We start from the raw sequence: 18645 nt of genomic DNA, 5'->3' as shown, positions 1-18645 counted from the left end.
GTGCCTTTTGGATTAAATTCGGATGCAATTTTTGTGTTTCATCGTCAATAAGAGAGTCCAAGGAATACAGTAAACCTGAAGTGAAGCATCCGAATCTAAAACTGGGCTCACAGGAGAGGTACAAATAATAGGAAGTTAGAGAGTCAGTCCTCTAGTACTTAAGTCGGCATTGTGCCTTTTGAATTTAATTCCGATGCAATTTCTGTGTTTCATCGTCAATAAGAAGGTCCAAGGTATACACTGAACCTGAAGTGAAGCATCGGAATCCAATACTGGACTCAGGGGGGAGGCTCAAATCACAGAAAGTTAGCGTGTCAGTCCCTTTGTACTTGTCGTCATTGTGCATTTTGTATTAAATTCGGATGCTATTTTTGTGTTTCATCGTCAATAAGAGAGTCCAAGGAGTACAGTAAACCTGAAGTGAAGCATCAGAATCTAAATCTGGGCTCACAGGATAGGTACAAATAATAGGAAGTTAGAGAATCAGTCCTCTAGTACTTAAGTCGGCATTGTGCCTTTTGAATTTAATTCCGATGCAATTTCTGTGTTTCATCGTCAGTAAGAAGGTCTAAGGTATACAGTGAACCTGAAGTGAAGGATCGGAATCTAAAACTCAACTCACAGGAGAGGTTCAAATCATAGAAATTGAGAGTGTCTCTCCTCTTGTACTTAAGTCGGCATTGTGTCCTTTGTATTAAATTCGGATGCAATTTCTGTGTTTCATCATCAATAAGAATGTCCAAGGGATACTGTAAACCTGATATGAATCATCGGAATCTAAAACTGGACTAACAGGAGAGGTTCAAATCATAGAAAGTTAGAGAGTCAGTCCTCTTGTACTTAAGTCGGCATTGTGCCTTTTGAATTTAATTCGGATGCAATTTCCGTGTTTCATCGTCAATAAGAAGTTCCAAGGGATACAGTAAACCAGAAGTGAAGCATCGGAATCTAAAACTGGACTCACAGGAGAGGTTAAAATCAAAGAAATTTAGAGTGTCGGTCCTCTTGTACCTAAGTCGGAATTGTGCCTTTTGAATTTAATTCCGAAGCAATTTCTGTGCTTCTTCGTCAATAAGAAGTTCCAAGTTATACAGTAAACCTGAAGTGAAGCATCCGAATCTAAAACTTGGCTCACAAAGGAGGTACAAATCATAGAAAGTTAGAGAGTCGGTCCTCTAGTACTTAAGTCGGCATTGTGCCTTTTGAATTTAATTCCGATGCAATTTCTGTGTTTCATCGTCAATAAGAAGGTCCAAGGTATACAGGCAACCTGAAGTGAAGCATCGGAATCTAAAACTGGACTCACAGGAGATGTTCAAATCATAGAAAGTGAGAGTGTCCGTCCTCTTGTACTTAGGTCGGCATTGTGCCTCTTGTATTAAATTCGGATGCAATTTCTGTGTTTCATCGTCAATATGAACGTCCAGGGAATACACGAAACCTGAGGTCAAGCATCGGAATCTAAAAGTGGTCTAACAGGAGAGGTTCAAATCATAGAAAGTTAGAGAGTCAGTCCTCTTGTACTTAAGTCGGCATTGCGCTTTTTGAATTTAATTCAGATGCAATTTCCGTGTTTCATCGTCAATAAGAAGGTCCAAGGTATACAGGAAACCTGAAGTGATGCATCGGAATCTAGAACTGGACTCACAGTGGAGGTTCAAATCATAGAAAGTTCGAGTGTCAGTTCTCTGCTACTTAAGTCGGCATTGTGCGTTTTGAATTTAATTCGGATGCAATTTCTATGCTTCATCGTCAATAAGAAGGTCCAAGGTGTAGAGTAAACCTGAAGTGAAGCATCCGAATCTAAAACTAGAGTCACAGGAGAGGTTCAAATCATAGAAAGTTAAAGTGTCAGTCCTCTTGTACTTAAGTCGGCATTGTGCCTTATGAATTTAATTCCGATGCAATTTCTGTGTTTCATCGTCAATAAGAAGGTCCAAGGTATACAGTGAACCTGAAGAGTAGCATCGGAATCTAAAACTGGACTCACTGGAGAGGTTCAAATCACAGAAAGTTAGCGTGTCAGTCCCTTTGTACTTAAGTCGTCATTGTGCATTTTGTATTAAATTCGGATGCAATTATTGTGTTTCATCGTCAATAAGAGAGTCCAAGGAATACAGTAAACCTGAAGTGAAGCATCCGAATCTAAAACTAAGCTCACAGGAGAGGTACAAATAATAGGAAGTTAGAGAGTCAGTCCTCTAGTACTTAAGTCGGCATTGTGCCTTTTGAATTTAATTCCGATGCAATTTCTGTGTTTCATCGTCAGTAAGAAGGTCTAAGGTATACAGTAAACCTGAAGTGAAGCATCGGAACCTAAAACTGAACTCACAGGAGAGGTTCAAATCATAGAAAGTTAGAGTGTATGTCCTCTTGTACTTAAGTCAGCACTGTGCCTTTTGTATTAAATTTGGATGCAATTTCTGTGCTTCATCGTCAATAAGAAGGTGCAAGTGATATAGAAGAACTGAAGTGAAGAATCGGAATCTAAAACTTGACTCACAGGAGATGTTCAAATCATAGAAAGTGAGAGTGTCAGTCCTCTTGTACTTAAGTCGGCTTTGTGCATTTTGTATTAAATTCGGATGCAATTTCTGTGTTTCATCATCAATAAGAATGTCCAAGGGATACTGTAAACCTGAAATGAATCATTGGAATCTAATACTGGACTATCAGGAGAGGTTCAAATCATAGAAAGTTAGAGAGTCAGTCCTCTTGTACTTAAGTCGGCATTGTGCCTTTTGAATTTAATTCGGATGCAATTTCTGTGTTTCATCGTCAATAAGAAGGTCCAAGGTATACAGGAAACCTGAAGTGAAGCATCGGAATCTAAAACTGGACTCACAGGAGAGGTTGAATTCATTGAAAGTGAGAGTGTCAGTACTCTTGTACTTAAGTCGGCATTGTGCCTTTTGTATTAAATTCGGATGCATGTTCTGTGTTTCATCATCAATAAGAAGGTCCAAGGGATACAGTGAACCTGAAGTGAAGCATCGGAATCTAAAACTGGGCTCACAGGAGAGGTTCAAATCATACAAAGTTAGAGTGTCAGTCCTCTTGTACTTAAGTCGGCATTGTGCCTTTTGAATTTAACTCGGGTGAAATTTCTGAGTTTCATCGTCAATAAGAAGGTCCAAGGGATACAGTAAACCTGCAGTGAAGCATCGGAATCTAAAACTGGACTCCCAGGAGATGTTCAAATCATAGATAGTGAGAGTGTCTCTCCTCTTGTACTTAAGTCGGCATTGTAACCTTTGTATTAAATTCGGATGCAATTTCTGTGTTTCATCATCAATAAGAATGTCCAAGGGATACTGTAAACCTGATATGAATCATCGGAATCTAAAACTGGATTAACAGGAGAGGTTCAAAAAATAGAAAGTTAGAGAGTCAGTCCTCTTGTACTTAAGTCGGCATTGTGCCTTTTGAATTTAATTCGGATGCAATTTCCGTGTTTCTTCGTCAATAAGAAGTTCCAAGGTACACAGGAAACCTGAAGTGAAGCATCGGAATCTAAAACTGGAACCACAGGAGAGGTTGAATTCATAGAAAGTGAGAGTGTCAGTCCTCTTGTACTTAAGTCGGCATTGTGCCTTTTGTATTAAATTCGGATGCAAGTTCTGTGTTTCATCATCAATAAGAAGGTCCAAGGGATACAGTGAACCTGAAGTGAATCATCGGAATCTAAAACTGGGCTCACAGGATAGATTCAAATCATTGAAAGTTAGAGTGTCAGTCCTCTTGTACTTAAGTCGGCATTGTGCATTTTGAATTTAATTCGGATGAAATTTCTGTGTTTCATCGTCAATAAGAAGGACCAAGGGAAACAGTAAAGTCGAAGTGAAGCATCGGATTCTAAAACTGGACTCACAGTGGAGGTTCAAATCATAGAAAGTTAGAGTGTCAGTTCTCTTGTACTTAAGTCGGCATTGTGCTTTTGAATTTAATTCCGATGAAATTTCTGTGTTTCATCGTCAATAAGAAGGTCCAAGGTATACACTGAACCTGAAGTGAAGCATCGGAATCTAATACTGGACTCACGGGAGAGGCTCAAATCACAGAAAGTTAGCGTGTCAGTCCCTTTGTACTTAAGTCGTCATTGTGCCTTTTGTATTAAATTCGGATGCAATTTCTGTGTTTCATCGTCAATAAGAAGGTCCAAGGTATACAGTGAACCCGAAGTGAAGCATCGGAATCTGAAATTGAACTCACAGGAGAGGTTCAAATCATAGAAAGTTTGAGTGTCTGTCCTCTTGTACTTAAGTCAGCACTGTGCCTTTTGTATTAAATTCGGATGCAATTTCTGTGCTTCATCGTCAATAAGAAGGTGCAAGTGATATAGAAGACCTGAAGTGAAGAATCGGAATCTAAAACTTGACTCACAGGAGTTGTTCAAATCATAGAGAGTGAGAGTGTCAGTCCTCTTGTACTTAAGTAGGCATTGTGCTTTTTGTATTAAACTCGGATGCAAATTCTGTGTTTCATTATCAATAAGAATGTCCAAGGGATACTGTAAACCTGAAATGAATCATTGGAATCTAAAACTGGACTATCAGGAGAGGTTCAAATCATAGAAATTTAGAGAGACAGTCCTCTTGTACTTAAGTCGGCATTATGCCTTTTGTATTAAATTCGGATGCATGTTCTGTGTTTCATCATCAATAAGAAGGTCCAAGGGATACTGTGAACCTGAAGTGCAGCATCGGAATCTAAAACTGGGCTCACAGAAGAGGTTCAAATCATAGAGAGTTAGAGTGTCAGTCCTCTTCTACTTAAGTCGGCATTGTGCCTTTTGAATTTAACTCGGATGAAATTTCTGTGTTTCATCGTCAATAAGAAGGTCCAAGGGATACAGTAAACCTGAAGTGAAGCATCGGAATCTAAAACTGGACTCACAGGAGATGTTCAAATCATAGAAAGTGAGAGTGTCAGTCCTCTTGTACTTAAGTCGGCATTGTGCCTTTTGTATTAAATTCGGATGCAATTTCTGTGTTTCATCATCAATAAGAATGTCCAAGGGATACTGTAAACCTGATATGAATCATCGGAATCTAAAACTGGACTAACAGGAGAGGTTCAAATCATAGAAAGTTAGAGAGTCGGTCCTCTTGTACTTAAGTCGGCATTGTGCCTTTTGAATTTAATTCGGATGCAATTTCCGTGTTTCATCGTCAATAAGAAGGTCCAAGGTATACAGGAAGACTGAAGTGAAGCATCGGAATCTAAAACAGGACTCACAGGAGAGATTGAATTCATAGAAAGTGAGAGTGTCATTCCTCTTGTACTTAAGTCGGCATTGTGCATTTTGTGTTAAATTCGGATGCAAGTTCTGTGTTTCATCATCAATAAGAAGGTCCAAGGGATACAGTGAACCTGAAGTGAAGCATCGGAATCTAAAACTGGGCACACAGGAGAGGTTCAAATCATTGAAAGTTAGAGTGTCAGTCCTATTGTACTTAAGTCGGCATTGTGCTTTTTGAATTTAATTCGGATGAAATTTCTGTGTTTCATCGTCAATAAGAACGTCCAAGGGAAACAGTAAAGCTGAAGTGAAGCATCGGAATCTAAACTGGACTCACAGTGGCGGTTCAAATCATAGAAAGTTAGAGTGTCAGTTCTCTGCTACTTAAGTCGGCATTGTGCCTTTTGAATTTAATTCCGAAGCAATTTCTGTGCTTTATCGTCAATAAGACGGTCAAGGTGTACAGTGAACCTGAAGTGAGGCATCCGAATCTAAAACTAGACTCACATGAGAGAATCAAATCATAGAAAGTTAGATTGTCAGTTCTCTTGTACATAAGTAAGCATTGTGCCTTTTGAATTTAATTCCGATGCAATTTCTGTGTTTCATCGTCAATAAGAAGGTCCAAGTTATACAGTGAACCTGAAGTGAAGCATCGGAATCTAAAACTAGACTCACAGGAGAGGTTCAAATCATAGAAAGTTAGAGTGTCAGTCCCCTTGTACTTAAGTCAGCATTGTGCATTTTATATTAAATTCGGATGCAATTTCTCTGTTTCATCGTCAATAAGAAGGTCCAAGGGATACAGTAAACCTGAAGTGAAGCATCGGAATCTAAAACTGGACTCACAGTGGAGGTTGAAATCATAGAAAGCTAGAGTATCCGTTCTCTGCTACTTAAACGGCATTGTGCCTTTTGAATTTAATTCCGAAGCAATTTCTGTGCTTCATCGTCAATAAGAAGGTCCAAGGTGTACAGTAAGCCTGAAGTGAAGCATCCGAATCTAAAACTAGACTCACATGAGAGAATCAAATCATAGAAAGTTAGAGTGTCAGTTCTCTTGTACTTAAGTAAGCATTGTGGCTTTTGAATTTAATTCCGATGCAATTTCTGTGTTTCATCGTCAATACGAAGGTCCAAGGTATTCAGTGAACCTGAAGTGAAGCATCGGAATCTAAAACTAGACTCACAGGAGAGGTTCAAATCATAGAAAGTTAGAGCGTCAGTCCTCTTGTACTTAAGTCGGCATTGTGCCTTTTGAATTTAATTCCGATGCAATTTCTGTGTTTCATCGTCAATAAGAAGGTCCAAGGTATACAGTGAACCTGAAGTGAAGCATTGGAATCGGACTCACAGGAGAGGTTCAAATCACAGAAAGTTAGAGAGTCGGTCCTCTTGTACTTAAGTCTGCATTGTGCCTTTTGAATTTAATTTCGAAGCAATTTCTGTGCTTCTTCGTCAGTAAGAAGGTCCAAGGTATACAGGAAATCTGAAGTGAAGCATCGGAATCTAAAACTGGACTCACAGGAGAGGTTCAAATCATAGAAAGTGAGAGTGTCAGTCCTCTTTTACTTAAGTCGGCATTGTGCCTTTTGTATTAAGTTCGGTTGCAATTTCTGTGTTTCATCGTCAATCAGGAGGTCCAAGGTATACACGAAACCTGATGTCGTGCATCGGAATCTAAAACTGGACTCACAGGAGTGGTTCAAATCATAGAAAGTGAGAGTGTCGATCCTCTTGTACTTAAGTCGGCATTGTGACCTTTGTATTAAATTCGGATGCAATTTCTGTGTTTCATCGTCAATACGAAGGTCCAAGGGATACAGTAGACCTGAAGTGGGACATCGGAATCTAAAACTGGACTCACAGGAGAGGTTATAATCATAGAAAGTGAGAGTGTCAGTCCTCTTGTACTTAAGGCGCCATTGTGCCATTTGTATAAAATTCGAATGCAATTTCTGTGTTTCATCGTCAATAAGAAGTTCCAAGATATACAGTGAACCTGAAGTGAAGCATCGGAAAATAAAACTGGACTCACTGGAGAGGTTTAAATCACAGAAAGTTAGAGTGTCAGTCTTTTTGTGCGTAAGTCGTCATTGTGCCATTTGTATAAAATTCGAATGCAATTTCTGTGTTTCATCGTCAATAAGAAGTTCCAAGGTATACAGTGAACCTGAAGTGAAGCATCGGAAAATAAAACTGGACTCACTGGAGAGGTTTAAATCACAGAAAGTTAGAGTGTCGGTCCTTTTGTACTTAAGTCGGCATTGTGCCTTTTGAAATAAATTCCGAAGCAATATCTGTGCTTCTTCGTCAATAAGAAGGTCCAAGGTATACAGTAAACCTGAAGTGAAGCAACCGAATCTAAAACTGGGCTCACAGGAGAGGTACAAATCATAGAAAGTTAGATTGTCAGTCCTCTTGTACTTAAGTCGGCATTGTGCCTTTTGTATTAAAATCGGATGCAATTTCTGTGTTTCGTCGTCAATAAGAACGTCCAAGGTATACAGGAAACCTGAAGTGAAGCATCGGAATCTAAAACTGGACTCGCAGGAGAGGTTCAAATCATAGAAAGTGATAGTGTCAGTCCTCTTGTACTTAAGTCGGCATTGTGCATTTTGTATTAAATTCGGTTGCAATTTCTGAGTTTCATCGTCAATAAGGAGGTCCAAAGTATACACGAAACCTGAAGTCAAGCATCGGAATCTAAAACTGGACTCACAGGAGAGGTTCAAATCATAAAAAGTGAGAGTGTCAGTCCTCTTGTACTTAAGTCGGCATTGTGCCCTTTGTATTACTTTCGGATGTAATTTCTGTGTTTCATCGTCAATAAGACGGTCCAAGGGATACAGTGGACCTGAAGTGAAGCATCGGAATCTAAAACTGGACTCACAGGAGAGGTTTAAATCATAGAATGTGAGAGTGTCAGTCCTCTTGTACTTAAGTCGGCATTGTGCCTTTTGAATTTAATTCCGATGCAATTTCTGTGTTTCATTGTCATTAAGAAGGTCCAAGGTATACAGTAAACCTGAAGTGAAGCATTCCAATCTAAAACTGGGCTCACGGGAGAGGTACAAATCATAGAAAGTTGGAGTGTCAGTCCTCTTGTACTTAAGTCGGCATTGTGCCTTTTGAATTTAATTCCGATGCAATTTCTGTGTTTCATCGTCATTAAAAAGGTCCAAGGTATACAGTGAACCTGAAGTGAAGCATCGGAATCTAAAACTGGACTCACAGGAGAGGTTCAAATCATAGAAAGTTAGAGTGTCTGCCCTCTTGTACTTAAGTCAGCATTGTGCCTTTTGTATTGAATTCGGATGCAATTTCTGTGCTTCATCGTCAATAAGAAGGTGCAAGTGATATAGTAGACCTGAAGTGAAGCATCGGAATCTAAAACTTGTCTCACAGGAGTTGTTCAAATCATAGAAAGTGAGAGTGTCAGTCCTCTTGTACTTAAGTCTTCCTTGTGCCTTTTGTATTATATTCGAATGTAATTTCTGTGTTTCATCGACAATAAGAAAGTCCAAGGTATACAGTAAACCTGAAGTGAATAATCGGAATGTAAAACTGGACTCACAGAAGAGGTTCAAATCATAGAAAGTTAGAGAGTCAGTCCTCTTGTACTTATGTCGGCATTGTGCCTTTTGAATTTAATTCAGATACAATTTCTGTGTTTCATCGTCAATAAGAGGGTGCAAGGTATACATGAAACCTGAAGTGAAGCATCGGAATCTAAAACTGGACTCACAGGAGAGGTTTAAATCATAGAAAGTGAGAGTGTCAGACCTCTTTTCCTTATGTCGGCATTGTGCCCTTTGTATTAAATTCGGTTGCAATTTCTGTGTTTCGTCGTCAATAAGAACGTCCAAGGTACACAGGAAACCTGAAGTGAAGCATCGGAATCTAAAACTGGACTCACAGGAGAGGTTCAAATCATAGAAAGTGAGAGTGTCAGTCCTCATGTACTTAAGTCAGCATTGAGCCTTTTGAATTTAATTCCGATGCAATTTCTGTGTTTCATCGTCATTAAGAAGGTCCAAGGTATACAGTGAACCTGAAGTGAAGCATCGGAATCTAAAACTGGACTTACAGGTGAGGTTCAAATCATAGAAAGTTAGAGTGTCTGCCCTCTTGTACTTAAGTCAGCATTGAGCCTTTTGTATTAAACTCGGATGCAATTTCTGTGTTTCATCGTCAATAAGAACGTAAAACGTATACACGAAACCTGAAATCAAGCATCGGAATCTAAAACTGGACTGACAGGAGAGCTTCAGATCATAGAAAGTGAGAGTGTCAGTGCTCTTGTACTTAAGTCGGCCTTGTGCCTTTTGTATAAAATTCGAATGCAATTTCTGTGTTTCATCGTCAATAAGAAGATCCAAGGTATACAGTGAACCTGAAGTGAAGCATCGGAATCTAAAACTGGACTCACTGGAGAGGTTCAAGTCACAGAAAGTTAGAGTGTCAGTCCTCTTGTACTTAAGTCGTCATTGTTCCTTTTGTATTAAATTCGGATGCAATTTCTGTGTTTCATCGTCAATAAGAAGTTCCAAGGGATACAGTAAACCTGAAGTGAAGCATCGGAATCTAAAACTGTACTCACAGGAGAGGTTCAAATCATAGAAAGTTAGAGTGTCGGTCCTCTTGTATTTATGTAGGCATTGTGCCTTTTGAATTTAATTCCGATGCAATTTCTGTGTTTCATCGTCATTAAGAAGGTCCAAGGTATACAGTGAACCTGAAGTGAAGCATCGGAATCTAAAACTTGACTGACAGGAGAGGTTCAAATCATAGAAAGTTAGAGTGTCTGCCCTCTTGTACTTAAGTCAGCATTGTGCCTTTCGTATTAAATTCGGATGCAATTTCGGTGCTTCATCGTCAATAAGGTGCAAGTGATACAGTAGACCTGAAGTGAAGCAACGGAATCTAAAACTTGACTCACAGGAGTTGTTCAAATCATAGAAAGTGAGAGTGTCAGTCCTCTTGTACTTAAGTCAGCATTGTGCCTTTTGTATTAAACTCGGATGCAATTTCTGTGTTTCATCGTCAATAAGAGCGTCCAAGGTATACCCGAAACCTGAAGTCAAGCATCGGAATCTAAAACTGGACTCACAAGAGGTTCAAATCATAGAATGTGAGTGTGTCAGTCCTCTTGTGCTTAAGTCGGCCTTGTGCGTTTTGTATTAAATTCGGATGCAATTTCTGTGTTTCATCGACAATAAGAAAGTCCAACGGATACAGTAAACCTGAAGTGAATCATCGGAATCTGAAACTGGACGCACAGAAGAGGTTCAAATCATAGAAAGTTAGAGAGTCAGTCCTCTTGTACTTATGTCGGCATTGTGCCTTTTGAATTTAATTCGGATACAATTTCTTTGTTTCATCGTCAATAAGAAGGTGCAAGGTATACAGGAAACCTGAAGTGAAGCATCGGAATCTAAAACTGGACTCACAGGAGAGGTTCAAATCATAGAAAGTGAGAGTGTCAGTCCTCTTGTACTTAAGTCGGCGTTGTGCCTTTTGTATTAAATTTGGATGCAATTTCTGTGTTTCATCGTCAATAAGAAGGTCCAAAGTATACACGAAACCTGTAGTCAAGCATCGGAAACTAAAACTGGACTCACAGGAGAGGTTCATATCATTGAAAGTGAGGGTGTCAGTCCTCTTGAACTTAAGTCTTCATTGTGCCTTTTGTATTAAATTCGGATGCAATTTCCGTGTTTCATCGTCAATAAGAAGGTTCAAGGGATACAGTAAACCTGAAGTGAAGCATCGGAATCTAAAACTGGACTCACAGGAGGGGTTCAAATCATAGAAAATGAGAGTGTCCGTCCTCTTGTACTTAAGTCGGCATTGTGCCTTTTGTATTAAATTCGGATGCAATTTCAGTGTTTCATCGTCAATAAGAAGGTACAAGGTATACAGGAAACCTGAAATGAAGCATCGGAACCTAAAACTGGACTCACAGGAGAGGTTCAAATCATAGAAAGTGAGAGTGTCAGTCCTCTTGTACTTAAGTCGGTGTTGTGCCTTTTGTATTAATTTCGGATGCAATTTCTGTGTTTCATCGTCAATAAGAAGGTCCAAAGTATACACGAAACCTGAAGTGAAGCATCGGAATCTAAAACTGGACTCACAGGAGAGGTTCAAATCATAGAAAGTGAGAGTTTCAGTCCTCTTGTACTTAAGTCGGCATTGTGCCTTTTGTATTACATTCGGATGCAATTTCTGTGTTTCATCGTCAATAAGACGGTCCAAGGGATACAGTAGACCTCAAGTGAAGCATCGGACTCTAAAACTGGACTCACAGGAGAGGTTCAAATCATAGAAAGTGAGAGTGTCAGTCCTCTTGTACTTATGTCGGCATTGTGCCTTTTGAATTTAATTCCGAAGCAATATCTGTGCTTCTTCGTCAATAAGAAGGTCCAAGGAATACAGTAAACCTGAAGTGAACCATTCGAATCTAAAACTGGGCTCACAGGAGAGGTACAAATCATAGAAAGTTAGAGTGTCAGTCCTCATGTACTTAAGTCGGCATTGTAACTTTTGAATTTAATTCCGATGCAATTTCTGTGTTTCATCGTCATTAAGAAGGTCCAAGGTATACAGTGAACCTGAAGTGAAGCATCGGAATCTAATACTGGACTTACAGGAGAGGTTCAAATCATAGAAAATTAGAGTGTCTGCCCTATTGTACTTAAGTCAGCATTGTGCCTTTTGTATTAAACTCGGATGCAATTTCTGTGTTTCATCGTCAATAAGAAAGTAAAACGTATACACGAAACCTGAAGTCAAGCATCGGAATCTAAAACTGGACTCACAGGAGAGGTTCGAATCATAGAAAGTGAGAGTGTCAGTCCTCTTTTCCTTACGTCGGCATTGTGCCTTTTGCATTAAATTCGGATGCAATTTCTGTGTTTTATCGTCAATAAAAACGTCCAAGGTATACACGAAACCTGATGTCACGCATCGGAATCTAAAACTGGACTCACAGGAGAGGTTCAAATCATAGAAAGTGGGAATGTCAGTCCTCTTGTACTTAAGTCGGCATTGTGCATTTTGTATTACATTCGGATGCAATTTCTGTGTTTCATCGACAATAAGAAGGTCCAAGGGATACAGTAGACCTGAAGTGAAGCATCGGAATCTAAAACTGGACTCACAGGAGAGGTTCAAATCATAGAAAGTGAGAGTGTCAGTCCTCTTGTACTTAAGTCTACCTTGTGCCTTTTGTATTATATTCGAATGCAATTTCTGTGTTTCATCGACAATAAGAAAGTCCAAGGTATACAGTAAACCTGAAGTGAATAATCGGAATCTAAAACTGGACTCACAGTTGAGGTTCAAATCATAGAAAGTTAGAGTGTCAGTCCTCTTGTACTTATGTCGGCATTGTGCCTTTTGAATTTAATTCGGATACAATTTCTGTGTTTCATCGTCAATAAGAAGGTGCAAGGTATACATGAAACCTGAAGTGAAGCATCGGAATCTAAAACTGGACTCACAGGAGAGGTTTAAATCATAGAAAGTGAGAGTGTCAGTCCTCTTTTCCTTATGTCGGCATTGTGCCTTTTGTATTAAATTCGGATGCAATTTCTGTGTTTCGTCGTCAATAAGAACGTCCAAGGTATACAGGAAACCTGAAGTGAAGCATCGGAATCTAAAACTGGACTCACAGGAGAGGTTCAAATCATAGAAAGTGAGAGTGTCAGTCCTCTTGTACTTAAGTCGGCATTGTGCCTTTTGTATTAAATTCGGTTGCAATTTCTCAGTTTCATCGTCAATAAGGAGGTCCAAAGTATACACGAAACCTGAAGTCAAGCAACGGAATTTAAAACTGGACAGACAGGAGAGGTTCAAATCATAGAAAGTGAGAGTGTCAGTCCTCTTGTACTTAAGTCGGCATTGTGCCTTTTGTATTACATTCGGATGCAATTTCTGTGTTTCATCGTCAATAAGACGGTCCAAGGGATACAGTAGACCTGAAGTGAAGCATCGGAATCTAAAACTGGACTCACAGGAGAGGTTCAAATCATAGAAAGTGAGAGTGTCAGTCCTCTTGTACTTATGTCGGCATTGTGCCTTTTGAATTTAATTCCGAAGCAATATCTGTGCTTCTTCGTCAATAAGAAGGTCCAAGGTATACAGTAAACCTGAAGTGAACCATTCGAATCTAAAACTGGGCTCACAGGAGAGGTACAAATCATAGAAAGTTAGAGTGTCAGTCCTCATGTACTTAAGTCGGCATTGTGCCTTTTGAATTTAATTCCGATGCAATTTCTGTGTTTCATCGTCATTAAGAAGGTCCAAGGTATACAGTGAACCTGAAGTGAAGCATCGGAATCTAAAACTGGACTTACAGGAGAGGTTCAAATCATAGAAAGTTAGAGTGTGTGCCCTCTTGTACTTAAGTCAGCATTGTGCCTTTTGTATTTAACTCGGATGCAATTTCTGTGTTTCATCGTCAGTAAGAAAGTAAAACGTATACATGAACCTGAAGTCAAGCATCGGAATCTAAAACTGGACTCACAGGAGAGCTTCAAATCATAGAAAGTGAGAGTGTCAGTCCTCTTGTACTTAAGTCGGCCTTGTGCCTTTTGTATAAAATTCGAATGCAATTTCTGTGTTTCATCGTCAATAAGAGGATCCAAGGTATACAGTAGACCTGAAGTGAAGCATCGGAATCTAAAACTTGTCTCACAGGAGTTGTTCAAATCATAGAAAGTGAGAGTGTCAGTCCTCTTGTACTTAAGTCAGCATTGAGCCTTTTGTATTAAACTCGGATGCAATTTCTGTGTTTTATCGTCAATAAGAACGTAAAACGTATACACGAAACCTGAAGTCAAGCATCGGAATCTAAAACTGGACTGACAGGAGAGCTTCAGATCATAGAAAGTGAGAGTGTCAGTGCTCTTGTACTTAAGTCGGCCTTGTGCCTTTTGTATAAAATTCGAATGCAATTTCTGTGTTTCATCGTCAATAAGAAGATCCAAGGTATACAGTGAACCTGAAGTGAAGCATCGGAATCTAAAACTGGACTCACTGGAGAGGTTCAAGTCACAGAAAGTTAGAGTGTCAGTCCTCTTGTACTTAAGTCGTCATTGTGCCTTTTGTATTAAATTCGGATGCAATTTCTGTATTTCATCGTCAATAAGAAGTTCCAAGGGATACAGTAAACCTGAAGTGAAGCATCGGAATCTAAAACTGTACTCACAGGAGAGGTTCAAATCATAGAAAGTTAGAGTGTCGGTCCTCTCTTATTTATGTCGGCATTGTGCCTTTTGAATTTAATTCCGAAGCAATATCTGTGCTTCTTCGTCAATAAGAAGGTCCAAGGTATACAGTAAACCTGAAGTGAACCATTCGAATCTAAAACTGGGCTCACAGGAGAGGTACAAATCATAGAAAGTTAGAGTGTCAGTCCTCATTTACTTAAGTCGGCATTGTGCCTTTTGAATTTAATTCCGATGCAATTTCTGTGTTTCATCGTCATTAAGAAGGTCCAAGGTATACAGTGAACCTGAAGTGAAGCATCGGAATCTAAAACTGGACTTACAGGAGAGGTTCAAATCATAGAAAATTAGAGTGTCTGCCCTCTTGTACTTAACTCAGCATTGTGCCTTTCGTATTAAATTCGGATGCAATTTCTGTTCTTCATAGTCAATAAGAAGGTGCAAGTGATACAGTAGACCTGAAGTGAGGCATCGGAATCTAAAACTGGACTCACAGGAGAGGTTCAAATCATAGAAAGTTAGATTGTCGGTCCTCTTGTACTTATGTCGGCATTGTGATTTTTGAATTTAATTACGAAGCAATATCTGTGCTTCTTCGTCAATAAGAAGGTCCAAGGTATACAGTAAACCAGAAGTGAAGCATTCGAATCTAAAACTGGGCTCACAGGAGAGGTTCAAATCATAGAAAGTTAGAGTGTCTGCCCTCTTGTACTTAAGTCAGTATTGTGCCTTTCGTATTAAATTCGGATGCAATTTCGGTGCTTCATCGTCAATAAGAAGGTGCAAGTGATACAGTAGACCTGAAGTGAAGCATCGGAATCTAAAACTTGACTCACAGGAGTTGTTCAAATCATAGAAAGTGAGAGTGTCAGTCCTCTTGTACTTAAGTCAGCATTGTGCCTTTTGTATTAAACTCGGATGCAATATCTGTGTTTCATCGTCAATAAGAACGTCCAAGGTATACCCGAAACCTGAAGTCAAGCATCGGAATCTAAAACTGGACTCACAAGAGGTTCAAATCATAGAATGTGAGTGTGTCAGTCCTCTTGTGCGTAAGTCGGCCTTGTGCGTTTTGTATTTAATTCGGATGCAATTTCTGTGTTTCATCGACAATAAGAAAGTCCAACGGATACAGTAAACCTGAAGTGAATCATCGGAATCTGAAACTGGACTCACAGAAGAGGTTCAAATCACAGAAAGTTAGAGAGTCAGTCCTCTTGTACTTATGTCGGCATTGTGCCTTTTGAATTTAATTCAGATACAATTTCTTTGTTTCATCGTCAATAAGAAGGTGCAAGGTATACAGGAAACTTGAAGTGAAGCATCGGAATCTAAAACTGGACTCACAGGAGAGGTTCAAATCATAGAAACTGAGAGTGTCAGTCCTCTTGTACTTAAGTCGGCGTTGTGCCTTTTGTATTAAATTCGGATGCAATTTCTGTGTTTCATCGTCAATAAGAAGGTCCAAAGTATACACGAAACCTGAAGTCAAGCATCGGAAACTAAAACTGGACTCACAGGAGAGGTTCAAATCATTGAAAGTGAGAGTGTCAGTCCTCTTGAACTTAAGTCGGCATTGTGCCTTTTGTGTTAAATTCGGATGCAATTTCCGTGTTTCATCGTCAATAAGAAGGTTCAAGGGATACAGTAAACCTGAAGTGATGCATCGGAATCTAAAACTGGACTCACAGGAGGGGTTCAACTCATAGAAAATGAGAGTGTCAGTCCTCTTGTACTTAAGTCGGCATTGTGCCTTTTGTATTAAATTTGGATGCAATTTCAGTGTTTCATCGTCAATAAGAAGGTACAAGGTATACAGGAAACCTGAAATGAAGCATCGGAATCTAAAACTGGACTACCAGGAGAGGTTCAAATCATAGAAAGTGAGAGTGTCAGTCCTCTTGTACTTAAGTCGGCGTTGTGCCTTTTGTATTAATTTCGGATGCAATTTCTGTGTTTCATCGTCAATAAGAAGGTCCAAAGTATACACGAAACCTGAAGTGAAGCATCGGAATCTAAAACTGGACTCACAGGAGAGGTTCAAATCATAGAAAGTGAGAGTGTCAGTCCTCTTGTACTTATGTCGGCATTGTGCCTTTTGAATTTAATTCCGAAGCAATATCTGTGCTTCTTCGTCAATAAGAAGGTCCAAGGAATACAGTAAACCTGAAGTGAACCATTCGAATCTAAAACTGGGCTCACAGGAGAGGTACAAATCATAGAAAGTTAGAGTGTCAGTCTTCATGTACTTAAGTCGGCATTGTGCCTTTTGAATTTAATTCCGATGCAATTTCTGTGTTTCATCGTCATTAAGAAGGTCCAAGGTATATAGTGAACCTGAAGTGAAGCATCGGAATCTAAAACTGGACTTACAGGAGAGGTTCAAATCATAGAAAATTAGAGTGTCTGCCCTCTTGTACTTAAGTCAGCATTGTGCCTTTTGTATTACACTCGGATGCAATTTCTGTGTTTCATCGTCAATAAGAAAGTAAAACGTATACACGAAACCTGAAGTCAAGCATCGGAATCTAAAACTGGACTCACAGGAGAGGTTTACATCATAGAAAGTGAGAGTGTCAGTCCTCTTTTCCTTATGTCGGCATTGTGCCTTTTGTATTAAATTCGGATGCAATTTCTGTGTTTTATCGTCAATAAAAACGTCCAAGGTATACACGAAACCTGAAGTCACGCATCGGAATCTAAAACTGGACTCACAGGAGAGGTTCAAATCATAGAAAGTGGGAATGTCAGTCCTCTTGTACTTAAGTCGGCATTGTGCCTTTTGTATTACATTCGGATGCAATTTCTGTGTTTCATCGTCAATAGGAAGGTCCAAGGGATACAGTAGACCTGAAGTGAAGCATCGGAATCTAAAACTGGACTCACAGGAGAGGTTCAAATCATAGAAAGTGAGAGTGTCAGTCTTCTTGTACTTAAGTCGCCATTGTGCCTTTTGTATAAAATTCGAATGCAATTTCTGTGTTTCATCGTCAATAAGAAGATCCACGGTATACAGTGAACCTGAAGTGAAGCATCGGAATCTAAAACTGGACTCACTGGAGAGGTTCAAGTCACAGAAAGTTAGAGTGTCGGTCCTCTTGTACTTATGTCGGCATTGTGATTTTTGAATTTAATTCCGAAGCAATATCTGTGCTTCTTCGTCAATAAGAAGGTCCAAGGTATACAGTAAACCTGAAGTGAAGCATTCGAATCTAAAACTGGGCTCACAGGAGAGGTTCAAATCATAGAAAGTTAGAGTGTCTGCCCTCTTATACTTAAGTCAGCATTGTGCCTTTCGTATTAAATTCGGATGCAATTTCTGTGCTTCATCGTCAATACGAAGGTGCAAGTGATACAGTAGACCTGAAGTGAATCATCGGAATCTAAAACTTGACTCACAGGAGTTGTTCAAATCATAGAAAGTGAGAGTGTCAGTCCTCTTGTACTTAAGTCGGCATTGTGCCTTTTGTATTAAACTCGGATGCAATTTCTGTGTTTCATCGTCAATAAGAACGTCCAAGGCATACACGAAACCTGAAGTCAAGCATCGGAATCTATAACTGGACTCACAAGAGGTTCAAATCATAGAAAGTGAGTGTGTCAGTCCTCTTGTGCTTAAGTCGGCCTTGTGCGTTTTGTATTAAATTCGGATGCAATTTCTGTGTTTCATCGACAATAAGAAAGTCCAACGGATACAGTAAACCTGAAGTGAATCATCGGAATCTGAAACTGGACTCACAGAAGAGGTTCAAATCACAGAAAGTTGGAGAGTCAGTCCTCTTGTACTTATGTCGGCATTGTGCCTTTTGAATTTAATTCGGATACAATTTCTGGGTTTCATCGTCAATAAGAAGGTGCAAGGTATACAGGAAACCTGAAGTGAAGCATCGGAATCTAAAACTGGACTCACAGGAGAGGTTCAAATCATAGAAAGTGAGAGTGTCAGTCCTCTTGTACTTAAGTCGGCGTTGTGCCTTTTTTATTAAATTCGGATGCAATTTCTGTGTTTCATCGTCAATAAGAAGGTCCAAAGTATACACGAAACCTGAAGTCAAGCATCGGAAACTAAAACTGGACTCACAGGAGAGGTTCAAATCATTGAAAGTGAGAGTGTCAGTCCTCTTGAACTTAGGTCGGCATTGTGCCTTTTGTATTAAATTCGGATGCAAT

This window comes from Schistocerca serialis, chromosome 2, assembly GCF_023864345.2.
Source record: "Schistocerca serialis cubense isolate TAMUIC-IGC-003099 chromosome 2, iqSchSeri2.2, whole genome shotgun sequence".
Lineage (NCBI taxonomy): Eukaryota > Metazoa > Arthropoda > Insecta > Orthoptera > Acrididae > Schistocerca > Schistocerca serialis.
The sequence above is the reverse complement of the archived record's forward strand: the minus strand, read 5'-3'. Positions refer to the sequence as shown.